The sequence below is a fragment of the Topomyia yanbarensis genome, chromosome 1, assembly GCF_030247195.1.
Source record: "Topomyia yanbarensis strain Yona2022 chromosome 1, ASM3024719v1, whole genome shotgun sequence".
NCBI classification, from domain to species: Eukaryota; Metazoa; Arthropoda; class Insecta; order Diptera; family Culicidae; genus Topomyia; species Topomyia yanbarensis.
Window position 1 is genome coordinate 127,471,373 of NC_080670.1, and position 13,948 is coordinate 127,485,320.

Below are 13,948 nucleotides of genomic sequence, written 5' to 3' on the forward strand. Positions count from 1 at the left end.
TGCATAAAACCCGATTCTATAACAATACGCACATATAACTTTGTTTGTGCATACATAGTTTATACAGTTTACACATAGAAGGTATGTGTGCGCGAGATAACATTAGCATTTCTTCTTCATATGGATTTTAAGTGGTTTGAAACAAATAGAATTAACGTTTGGAGTGTTATCAGTGCAGGATCCCTACATGTATTCGCTGTGCATGTGTAGACTAGACTAGACTAATAGAAATAAGCAGTAGTAACTCTATAGCACTGTTGCCGCGCAAATGAGTTAATTATACAATGTCAGCAGTGCATAAGAAATGCATCACTGCTACGCGTAGGGAAGGTTGATGTTGATCTTAAAAACCCGAAAATGAAATGAAAAGAACACAGAAAAAGGGATCACTGTCTATTTATCAACCTCCCGCGCCTAATATACATAAGCGTGCCATACGCAGTCCGATTAGCTAGCTTTGGTTTTTCCTTCTCACTTACTCTGCGGTTAGGATAGTAATAAAATCTTAGAAAGCGGTACAAATGTAACCGCATATTTTGTGAGCCCTTGCGAGACTGGACTAGGATTGAATAGCAGGAATCCGTATTGTGGTTAAATACGTCAGTTTTGAAGAGGCAGGGCCAAATATATAAGTAAACAAATAGGAATTGCGCCCTTCTAAGGCCATAGGAAATCTACACCGTATCTCAGGAGAATAGGGAAAAACTTAGGGACTAAAAGGGACAAATTTTCCCGTAGCGATATATGAATCGCGCGGGCAACATGTAGCTTTAAGATAACTTTTGTAAATATTTTCTGAATAAATTAAGTTTCAAGTTTCAAAGTTCTAAAACTCCAGACGTCCTTCTAAGAAAGAAAACCCAACCACGGAAGCAGGACCACAGCCCAAGGAACATTAGGAGAGATATAAAGTCCACGGCCTCGCTCTGGTAAGCAAAGTGTTGGGAAAATATTCCCGTTGTTTCAAGCACCTTAATATAACTGCATGGGGCACATTTTTTCGTGACGTTACAACGATTTGACGAATCTTCATTCGACAAATATATTATAACTTTATCAAATGAACGCCTACATAAAAACTTATTACAGATTCAGAAAGTGGACAAAATTTCACGAAAGATTCAAACGACATAAACTGAATATACTAGAAGAAGATTGTTTTATAACCGAGAATGTAACGTGACGTTAGACGCGTCACAAATTAGAACTTTCAACGCATTTCAATAAAAGTCAAATCATCAAATTCCAGTATATTCAGTTTATGTTGAGTGAATATTTCGTGAAATTTTGTCTACTTTCCGAATCTGTTATAAGTTTTGCTGTAGGCGTTCATTTGGTAAAGTTATAACATATTTGTCGAATGAAGATTCGTCAAATCGTTGTGAACGTCACGAAAGAATGTGTCATAGTATAGTTTTTTCCTTGATCTGACATGAAGTGTACAAATGTAACCTACAGGGTATCGTGAGCCAATAAATTACAAATACAATTACAAATTATTACGCTATGTAACTATGTTTCTCCTTGTTAAATTATATAAATTATACCATAGTTATCTAATGAAACCCAAGATTAAAAATAAGCATAGCAATTGTAGGTTAGGCTTAAGGTACATTAAATTCCTGAGATGGATACATAGTTTCATATGTACGGGTGAATGACCATCTGGTTAAAACCCTCAATAAACAAATTACAATTACTTATTTTCATACAGGAGCTAGATTCGGACGGATTTTCCGGGATGCTCGCTTTTGGAACACACTTGATGATCTGGCTTGCTCTCAACGCATTGTAAATACCATCCGCCATCACAGTACAATAATACACAATAGAGCTAGCTAAACTTGTCCAGCAAACCGTACAATAGATAATGGTTAGAATTGGGGGAATTACGCGATTTTACATACTTTTATCATTTTCATCTGTTAATGGTCGGTTTAATGTATCACAAATTACTTATTTTTGAACAATAAAGTATTGATTTTATCACTAGATGTGCAATATAAAATTAGGCAAATAAAAAATAAAGTACTCACTCCAGCGACACGATGTATGTCAGTACATAGGTCTGCATTTGAAATGGTAGTACATAGCTCTTCATTTCAATCAGCTTTCAATTCTTGGTTCAATTCCTAAAAAAAACTTAGATGTATAATTATGAAATATTGAGATTAGTGATTCCTTACGTTTACAGACATGTAGCTGATAAAGACGATGTAAACATTGTTGAAGACGTTGTACTATACCTCCATTGCAACATGTAATGTACAGGTAGTGCCTGTTCTTCGAGAATACTTCATCGACCATGTTATCTCCCAGGTTATCAGCTTCAACTGTATGTCGTTGCTGCAGACTCAGTGGTTTGTTCAAATGAATGGTGATGTTCTGATATAAAATGTTTTGTTTACAAAGTATATACAGCGATGCTGCGAATTAGTGCATATTCGCCGATCAAATTGGTTAAGGTTTAATTTGTGCGAGACACTTCGGAATAATACTTCTTAAAGTTTTAACGATCTGCTGACTTTCGTAATTTATGACGGTAACGTAATTGTTCAGGTTTCTGAGGAATTAAGATCGACCAACTTAACCTGAACCAAGAGACGTACTACAAAATAAACAGTTCGTTCATTTTACTTCCAATTGATGTTTGCAGAAAAAGTAGCTACTCTCGTGACGGGGAAACGGGCACACAACGCAAAATTATATTCTTCTGCAGATTTGATTACTGATTAAATCACTTGACGCACCTAGCGTAAATGCACGGTCGATTGATCCGACAATGTCCAACTAATCACTAACACCAGATATAATCATTGCAGGCCTAAATTTTGTTACCAATTCACAAAAATCCATTATTCTTCCGTAGCGGATATCTTCGACATCGTCCAGCTCCATTTTTTTCACCGCTATTTTTTTTTAATGAAAATTACGGCTAGAAAGACATCACCGTGCGATAGAACGCGAAATTAACTTTTGCGTGGGGGAATATCCGTAGCCGAGCCGTAACAAAACCGATTAAACACAGCCTGGACAGCTGAAAAAAAATTTCCTTACTAGGAAAGCGAAGAACAAAAAAAAACGCAGTGCATCCGCGCGGTGACTATGCAAAACTGATAAAATACGCACACTCAATGAGCGAGAAAGAAAATATTCGATCAGCACAAACGCAAATCAAAAAGCTCTCTCTTTCACTCTAATGGCTCGGAATGGGAACGTCAAATACAAACGCCATATTGGAGCACGACGCGCACGATTTTCGTTGCACTGGGCAGCTTCTTGAGATTCGAGTAGTCGAGCAGCTGCGTTGAGCATTTACTCAAGTTGGTATGAATAAAACTTTGCTTTGACAGTTGCTTTCTCAATGCGAGCTTTTGCTTTTCGAACATCCAATTCCGTATGAATAAAGTGATAAATCTTGAGTAAATGCTCAGCGAATGCTAAGCAAAAGATTGATTCATCTGAGCATGCTCGGTAGCATGCTAGTTTCGTTTTTTATCCGACAAAATTTAATTGTATGAGACAATTCATTTTATTTGTTTGAAAATTGGAATATTTTTGTTCTGATTATTTTTTTTAACGCAGACGATGAAGTTTCGAAATGGAAAAACTTTAGAAAATGCTAAAAGTGGTAACGGTAAGTTTTCTTTGAATAAATCCAATGGAACATTTTCAAGTGCGTATCAATTTATTCTACATTTAGGTGAAAAAACAAAGCTCAAGGGGAGATACAAATGACCGGCGAGAAGCGTAGGAGTACGATCCGGATTGACCGAGCAAACCAGATTTACGAGCATTCCGGTATGGTTGACCCGAAGGTGAAAAACTGATTCAAGTTCGCCCAGTTTGAGAAATGATAATGATTTATACAAGGAACGTGGTGTACGAGAGTGTAATTGAATTTTGTGACGCGAGGCAACACTGAAGAACAGTTTTATCGCTTTGTCTAATCGATGAGCGACAAAAAAGCACGTTCGGGTGCGGCCGATTTTTCAATATGGGATCGATCAAAGAGGACTCCGTTACAACATTTGAAAAGGGTCAAAGCCGCAATGACAGCCAGCTGAGAAAATTGCAGTAGATTTTTTTATTCGCTAATAAGCCCGTTAGTTCACATTTAGTCTCAGGTCTAGGAAATATACATTTTATTTCAAACACTATTTAACGATTTTGAGTCGAGTTTCTTGAAGTAAACGAATAAACGATTCTAAATTCAAAAATTTACCTCTGTTTTGATTTTATTGTTTGTCATTTCCATAAATATCCGATGATTGTGTAATCTCATTTAAAATTTTAAACTCCATTTCTCCGGACGATCATGACACCGTTTATCGGCCGCTTTTGTCGATTGATGACGAATACTTACGAAGATCATTATCACCAACAACTGTTGCCTCAACATAGCCACATGCCATATGGCCATCCAAAGCTGTTTCTTCCAAGAGGTACGAATATTGTTTTATTATTAACTTCATAGTTAGCTAACCAGTCCATTTCTGTAACACTAACACGGTCAAATCTAGAAACAAACCTGAAAGATTTACAGTCAGGAATTGTTCATGCAACTAGACTATAACTTAGACATCACAGTACGAAATGTACATTCAGATGCACAAACAAAGGCAGAAGTACACAGATGCGCAAGCTGATGCACATACAAACGCAGATACTTTTGCAGTAGTCCATGCAGATGTATACATATATAGATTCATATGTAGATGAATGAAAAAACGGACATGATTTGCATATGAGCAATCCAAAATAAAAGTCAGAAGGACAGAATATGCTTCGTCAAACCATCTTCAATAAAAAACCGAATACGTAAGTTGGATATGAATTTTACACGTTAAAATCAGACTGTAGTAGTGCTTAAAAAGTTATTCCCTGAAAAAGTCGCCAAGTATAAAAACCGTTTAAAAATAAATAATGAACACGCAGGAAAATCCGTACATTCCAGTATTGGAGCAGGCGAAAATAATAATTTGTAAGAATGGGTTATGTTTGTTCGGTTTTTATGCTGAAGATTTTTATAACCTACATTTACACCGAAGAGCCCCAGGCCGAGTTTTTCGCTGGACTTAAGAGACGCCATGTTCTGTTTGTAATTCTAATTCAGCTATAGAAGCTTATAGCTGAAATTAAATTCCAAACGAAACATGACGTGTCTTTGTTATACTAGTCTCTTTAGGTTTAACCACAGATAACAGACATTTAGGTTGGAACAAAATTTCATGAAAAACAAATTGATAAAAATTGAAAATCCGTGTTTCACTATTGCCATCTACACAATTGTTTGACAACTGCACTCCAACTGCATTACGTCGATTACTGCGCCACCTACAAACGTGTTTCAGAGTCTGCATTATTCGGACTTTTAGTAGCGGGTATTTACACACGTTTCGAAGCGAGCCTAAACATATGTTATCTGTGGTTTAACTAAGCATACCCAGGTAACCAGTAAGCATTAGTGCATGCAGTAAAGTAGCATATAGTGTGCATTTCAGATGCTTCTTGCAATATATTAGCATTCGTTATGCATAACTGTAGTTAATCAACATTCAAAAAACTGTTTAAAAGCTTCTTGCCGGTAAGCAGCATTCTGAATGCACAATAGCAGTAAAGAAGCATTTTTATGGCACAGCAGTAATGTAGCCGTATATTTTGCCAAAAGCAACCTTTAAATAGCATTTAAAATAACTTAAATGCTAATCAGGTAGCCGTAAAGGCGCATTTTGCATGATTATTGGTTACCTGGGTATTTATTTATTTATTTATAATTAATTAATATCAACAGACACAGTGTGGTCCTAATGATAATTTCTTAATCTATTTAAAAAGTCAAATTGTAATCTGCTACGTGGAATGTGAAGATCGAACTCGGATGACACCCTGTTGAAGGTCCGCTGCAAACCAATGATGGCACCGTTTACTCCATAGTTAGTCCGGCGAAGAGGTAATCGGAGGAATAAATTATTGCGAAGGGCGCGAGGGCGAACGTTCATGTTTATCGCACTGAGAAGCTCGGGGCAGTCAATTCGATCTTGCAAAATATCCGAAATCGTCATAGCACGGAATAGATCCCGTCGCACTTGCAACGTATCGAGTCCAATAAGCAAACCCCGGCTTTCATAACTTGGCAGCTGGTGAGGGTTGCTCCAAGGCAATCGACGAAGGGCAAACCGAACAAATCTGCGCTGTACTGTCTCAATTCGATTGACACCGTTGAGATAATAAGGGTTCCACACAACTGAACAATATTCCAGAGTTGATCGAACGTGTGAGCAGTAGAGAGATTTCAAGCAGTAAATATCTGAAAAGTGCTTAGATATTCTCATTATGAACCCCAAACAGCGTGATGCGTTTGCGACAACATAGCTGATATGCTGTTTAAACGTCAGTTGTTCATCGAGAAAAACTCCGAGATCTTTGACGCAATTCGCTCTGTCAATTGTGGATTCAGCTAGACAATAATCGAATCGAATTGGCGTTTTTTTCCTCGAGAACGTAATGACCGTACATTTCTTGGGGTTTAGGGTCATTCGGTTGATCTCGCACCATTCCGCAAAGGTTTCCAGTTGGCGTTGAAGGAAAGCTGCATCATCAGTATTCCGGATTCTATGGTATAACTTGAGGTCGTCGGCGAAAGACAACCGTGGTCCTTCTAAACAAAAGTTAACGTCGTTGAAATACAGAAGAAAAATCAATGGACCGAGATGGCTGCCTTGCGGTATACCAGATGAAGCAAAGAACTCTTCGGATACACTATCACCTATCTTGACTGCTAGACGACGATCACTGAGATACGATTGCATCCAACGGAGAATATTAGTACCAAAGCCAAGTCTATCCAATTTTGCCACTGCAATAGCGTGATTTATCTTGTCAAAAGCAGCTGAAAGGTCCGTGTAGATAACGTCAGTTTGAAGGCCGTCCGACATAGCATCTGTAACATATGTTGTGAACGACAGAAGATTCGTAGATGTTGAACGTTTCGGCATAAATCCATGCTGAGTCTCGGAGATATACTGTTTGCAGTGGCTGGAGATGGGTTTGTCCATTTATTTTCGTTTGCTTGTATACAAATCATACACTCTTCACGAGAAGTATGGTGACCGGTCCAGAATAGAGCACTCTAGTTAGAGTGTGGCCATGAGGAAGAAGAGACATGACGTATCCAAACGAGCTTTAAATTTGACCAATACACAATAGAAATACGTGCTCTAGTCGAGAATCGAAATCGTTATCGTCACAAACTAACAGACATAGCACTCAAAAACAATGCTTCGTCCGCTATAACGGTCATTTTAAATGTTAGGGATGGACCACTTGTGAAAAATTGTTCCCAAGCCAGAGGAATATCCCACTCCAATACGCGGAAATTGCTCCGGAGCAAAAAATACTTGCTCCTTTTTACTCCGGTTCACTGCCAGAAGAAAAAAGAGAAGAAGAGAGTACGGGCACGATTTTCTCCCTGTTTGCTCCGGAGTACTTCCACTTTCTCCTGGTACTGGAACAAACCTAATGTTTGGGACTGTGTAGAAAAGGTACTAGTGTCACAGACTATCAGACATAATACTGTGAGGAAATTTCTCCGAAATATATCAATTCGCCAATTTTCCCAAAGCATTAACACAGACTAACAGACATAACACTATGAGGGACTTCCCTCAAAAAACATCGATCCGACAATTTTCCCAGAACGCTAGCTTCACCTTTTATGCACAGTCCCTAACACTCATTTACTGGTAGGTTACCCTTCATGTTTGGGAACAATTTTTCACTAGTGGCCTATCCCCCATATGCTTGTTCATATGTCAGTGGCGCCATAATGTCAAATGTGGCCAAAGTTCCAACTACAAATATATTTAATGCTGACCGTTCAAGCGGGCGAAGCTTTGTTTTTGAGTGTTATGTCTGTTAGTCTGTGGCATTAACTCCACCTTTTACGCACCGTCCCAAACACTCATTTGCTAGTGGATTATTCCTTAGGCTTGGGAACAATTTTTCACAAGTGGTACTTCCCCTGCATACTGGTGCATATGTCAGTGACGCCATCATCGCAAATGTGACCAGAGTTCCAACTAAAAATATATTTAAAACGGCGGTTCCAGCGGGCGAAGCAATGTTTTCGAGTGTTATGTCTGTTAATCAGTGCTTGTGATCTGGCAATATTGACGGATCGATTTTTTTGGAAGAATTTCCTTATAGTGTTAAACCTGTGGTTTTACCACAGGTAACAGATCATAGAAAAACCTGTGTAAACTTTCAACCCGACATGCGTTGGAAATCAGTGGCACTACTGTCATCTATTCAACTGTAGGCCACACGTAGTTTGACAGCTATGCTCGGGAGGCCAACAAACTTTCTATCGCCAATAAAGAAGAAATGGGGCCGAATTATTTCGCGATGAAAACAATAATTTTATAACAGGTTAAGTACCTCGGCATGAGGGATTATTTCCCAACTATTTCGGGGTGATTTGCATATGTGGTTGTAAATGAGCTGTAAAAATTCTTAATATCGAAATAAAGAGGAAGACTGACTATATTTGTTATATGCCATCATATGTTTGAGACCAAGCCAGGAAGGATTCTTAGTGGTGAGTAGGATCGTAGCACTAGCCCTGTAATATGTGTACTAAAAATCGGCTGCAAAGTCTGTCGTAACAAAAGGTCTGGTGCCAGAACCGCGTATTGTTCCAATTCTTTGCTTTTACAATTTGGTAGGTGGCATAGGAAAATATGTGTGTGTGTGAATAGAACATTCCATTATGATCAAAATATCAAATCTAAATAAAAAAACTGCAGTTCAGAGAGCTTCTTTGCAAGGTGTTATAAAAATGGCGATAAAACACTAACGGCCACTTTCTTCACTGGATGAAAACGTGTTTTCGCGGAAAACCAGTTTTCAGGTTGCTAGTGACCAATTAGCTGAAAACCGGCTCTCAACGAAACCCGGTTTTCATTCATGTGAAGAAGTTGGCCGTAACACTGCCACACCACATTTTCCTAAACTATATCAACCATTTTCAGATCTCTATGTAATCAGCTGTCGAATTAGTAGCGCACCAGATGACAGTTCTCAACAACCTTTAAATAGACCATTTGTTTCAAACGATCGAGATGGAAGCCTGTTCTCTGTGATGTATCTGTACGTATATGTAGTGTATGTGTATGTCTGTATCTCTGTGTGTATCTGTCCGTTTGCAGATCTGTATCTATATGCGAATTTCACCTGTTTTGTAGAACATCGTGAATGTTAAATCCGAGTATATTTGAGTTCAAAAATGTATCCTGGGAAATCTTTGTTTCTTTCGTTTCCGCTGGTAGCTGGATTTGAAGACTATTCTAGTGACAATTTTCGTCAGATGAAGACATACTTGAGTCGTAGAGAAGGCAACGACAGTAATTTTAGAAGTCTGTACCGTTTTACACGTGAAAATGTCAAGTATTTGACTGATACTTTTCTCGACGAATACGAAGAAACGAGGGGAGGTGCGTTAAATAACGTACAAAAAATGAAATGTTTTTTGCGGTATGTAGGGGATCCAGGTTTTCAGGTATGAAATGATTTTCTACCATTCATTGGGTTTATTCCATCAGCACTAGTTCATACTTCTAATTTTACGGAGAAAAAAAATCTGCCTACAGTTTACTCTTGGTCGCTATCGGAAGCAAAATACAGGAACAATTTTCTCCTAGTTTACCGGTACTACTTTCAGTTTCTCCTGGTACTAGCCCTTTTATTAATCACATGAAAATTATTATTTAAAGGTCGGAGTTGGAGAAGATTTAGGAGTTCATCAAACCACAATATGCAAAACGATTTGGTTTGTTGCTCGAAAAATTACCGAAAGAGCTAAAGACTGGATAAAGTTCCCCCAAAGCACAGAACAATTCGAAAAAGAAAAAACAATTTGGCGACAAAAATATAATTTTCCCTCAGCTATCGGCGCAATAGATTGCACTCACGTGGCCATTAAACGACCGAATCAATACAAAGACGAGTATGTGAATCGCAAAGGAATAACCACATTCAACGTTCAGGCAACATGCAATGGCTCAGAAATGTTTACGAGTGTGGATTGCCGTTGGATTGGTTCTGTCCATGATGCCAGAATATGGCGTAACTCAGAAATTCAAAGTGTTCTTACAGGAAATCAAACAGGAACACTTCTTCTGGGAGATGAAGCCTAACCATTAACACCATGGTTGATGATTCCATACAAAAATACTGTGAACGAAGAGCAAAAATTATATAACATATTGCACACCAAAGAACGAGTGATAATCGAACGAGTATTCGGCCAAGTGAAGCAACGGTTTCCGATCCTTCAATCCAAAATACGCATGAAGACTGAAAGGGTGCCCACCATGATAATTGCTTGCTTCGTCCTTCACAATGTTGCCAAATTGCTCAATGACGTTGATTTTTCTCCAGTAAATGAAGATATCATTTCTTGAGCGTTTTTTCAAAACGTCATATCTGCAATGAGTTACTCTCTTTGTTTACTTTCTCTTTCGATTTTTACGGCGTCACTATAACACTTTTCACTTATTTTACAGTACAGATCGAAAGACGGTGGTTTTAACTAGCATATTATGCAAAAAGTTGAGGGATAAATGTTAAAATGACCGAATTATTAACAGAAGAGAAAGTAAACAAAGAGAGTAACTCATTGCAGATATGACGTTTTGAAAAAACGCTCAAGAATTGGCCAAACAATGATTTCCCTGTGCCAGAAGAAACTGGAACAACTAATACGATACTTCAACGTGGAAAACGCCGACGAGATGCCATTGCAGCATTTATCCATGGATAACGAAAATATATAGTGTTGTTCAGAGATTTTTTTTTTCAAGGATAGGTGTCCTATTTTTTGTTTCAATAATTTCAAATATTCTGATGTAATTTAACAATCGGTCCTTCCTGGCATAAATTTTTCCTTGCAACTCTCTGTACGGTAAAACAATACGCAAAAAACCGTTATGCCAAAAGACACATACTTTCAGCACCAATGCTTTGAATCCCTCTCTATATTATATCAAATATTGCGCATTTCACATCAAATTGGGCATTCACACAAGTGTTCACCCTCCTTCAAAGAGTGATAAAAGTACACGTTCGCATCGGATCGCTTGGGAGTCTTCATTGCACTTATTTATTATAAATCAAGGGATAAGTTCACCGAAGTCTTTCAAGACAGCCGACGTTAATCTGCACTTTGATCACGCTTCGAATGAAGGTACACGTTTGTGCAATAGTTCAATTTAGTGTGAAATGCGCAATATCCGTTATGCCAGATTCCTCTTAGTTTTCTGGAGATAAAAAATATGCTAAATGACCTTCAGGGTGATCACTTGTCAAAATTGTGCCAAATAACCTAATTAAGTTCAAGCTGTACCGTTATAAACTCATGCGTGTCCCGCGTTGCTCTGCAGTAATGCGGTAACAGTATTTTGACGCTGGCCGGATTCTTTATCGTTTGATGATGCAGTTGTGCTGACTCGGTCTGCGTTTCCTTAATCCACATAGCGCTTTTTCAGTCATGTCCCATGCCATGCAGAGCTACACACCAATTTAATTTGTATCAGTGCGACTGTTACATCGTTTTAACGTCTAGTTTTCGTTTCATTCGCACTCGAATTGTTCCCATATAGCAATAATCCGATGAAATGCTAGATGAGATACGACAATCCAATAAATTCTATGAAAACCTGTAATATGCATCATGTCCAAATTACTAATTCACAGTGGTAGGAGATAAAAAAAATGCGGGGCGCATGAATTCTGCTGTTACGCAGGTTATACGTATTTGTCTCATGTCCTATAAGATGAGACGATTATGCGTAGAATGGCAATCAACATCTTAACGTTTGTAGTAAAGCGCAAGAAAAATAATTATAATTAACCTGATAGTTAAAAATATATTTATTCCCTTCTCACTACACTTACAGATAAACAGCCACACCTCCAAGTTGATCTGTTTTTTTTATACTGATGATGTCACCTATACTGCCGCTATAAGCATAACTGCCCCATTTGCTATGGGATTCCTTATACACATGGGACAATTCCAAGAAATATGATAAGTTTAGGAAACATTCTCAAGCATATACAACTACTTACTATTCAAGTTTCATCTAACCGCATAAGGTTTATTTCCATTGCTTTAAAATATAATAAATATATCGGCGCGATTGAAGGTATTTAGATATTAAGCCGTATGAATAAAAACTAGCATTTACTCAGCTTTTCAAGATTCGAGCAGTCGAGCAGCTGTGTTGAACATTTGCTCAACTTGGTATGAATAAAACTTTACTTTGACAGTTTCTTTCAGTTTGAGTGTTTGCTTTTCGAACATCTGATTCCATATGAATAAAGTTACATTCTCTCGAAAACCGACAAAGTGGCTACATCGCAGTGAAAGCTAAGGCTTGTGAATTCGCGCTAAAACCACGTGGAAAATTTCTTGAAACCAAAATTTTGCCTAAGTAAAAGAGGAAACAGTACTGTAAATTAAGTTTGTGATAAGATCATTAAAACCGTAAGTTTTTAAGCACCATTTTGATTTGTTGTTCCTTTAGGTGACTCAGTGACTTGTACATATAAGAGTTATACTGGGAGAACGCTTCGAATTCATCCGAAGTGACTACCCTCATGAAATAAAAATGGACGAAGATGATGATAGATGTGGTGATGATCCTCCACGAGGAACCTCATCGAAGTACTTAAAAGAAAAACGCAAATTGGAAGACAACACACTAAAAACAGACAACGAAAATAATGGGGGAAAAACCATGAGGGAAAAAAAGGTTAAAAAATTCGACACCCAAAGACAAATACCTAACTCGGATGAGGACATGGACCTAGACCACGATAAGGTCAATGAAAAACCGAACCCATCAGAGAATAAGAAATCTGATAACGTATTAACGGACAAACAACCAACCGACGCCATTTTGACGGGTAAGGAAAAAACAGAGAAGACAGGGAAAAATAACCGACTGAATAAAGACAAGACAGACGCAGATTACAACGACGGGTGGTTGAAAAATACCACATACAAAACATTTATCATCGAAAAACACAACAATGACGCTGTTCAACATTCCGCTCAGGGAGATAATGTCAAGGAGAAGAATCCGCATCCAATGGAGGTAGCAAAAATGCTGCACAACATTGGAATAAAAACATATTCTGAGATGAAATCAGTAGGTCGGGGTCGTTTCCAAATTTCTTTTGTAAAACCACGAGATGCGGAACATTTGATTAACTCAAAAGTGTTGACAGAGAATTTTGGTTACAGGGTATTCGTACCGACAAGGTTTAAGGAAACAATAGGCGTAGTGAGGAATGTACCACCAACACTGTCTGAGCAAGAAATTCTCGATAATATAGAAAGCGATAATATCAAAATTCTGAAAATCGAACGAATAAACAGAAAAGTATCAGAAAATAAATACACCCCAACCTACTCCATTAAAATATATGCTAAAGGTGAAAATCTACCAGCGTCTGTAAAAATATTTGGAATAAATGCATACTGCGAGCCTTACATATTTCCCCTTAAAGTATGTCTTAAATGTTGGCGATTCGGCCATCGCGATAAATTCTGTAAAGCAAACATGCCAAGATGTAACAATTGCGGTCAGGGTCACTGGGAAAAAGAATGTAAAGAGAAAATGCCAATATGTCCAAACTGCACAGGAGAACACAAAGCATCGAACAAAAATTGCCCTGAAAGATCAAGACAAGATAAAATAAGAACAGAAATGGCAATGAATAAGACGACGTTCTTTGAAGCATCCAAGAAATACCCCAAAAACACATCAGTGCAACACAGACTAACTTCAATAATAGACTTTCCTCAACTTCCAAACAATTCTCAAAACAATATAAAACATACCACCCCCAGCAAAAAAGAAAAAAATCAAATCATCACAAA

At 37.9% G+C, this 13,948-nt stretch overlaps 1 pseudogene; it reads left to right on the plus strand.

The window, feature by feature from the left end:
* Window positions 1-9,286: 9,286 nt before the first annotated feature.
* On the plus strand, window positions 9,287-10,822 carry LOC131675909 (putative nuclease HARBI1; annotated as a pseudogene).
* Window positions 10,823-13,948: the final 3,126 nt, after the last annotated feature.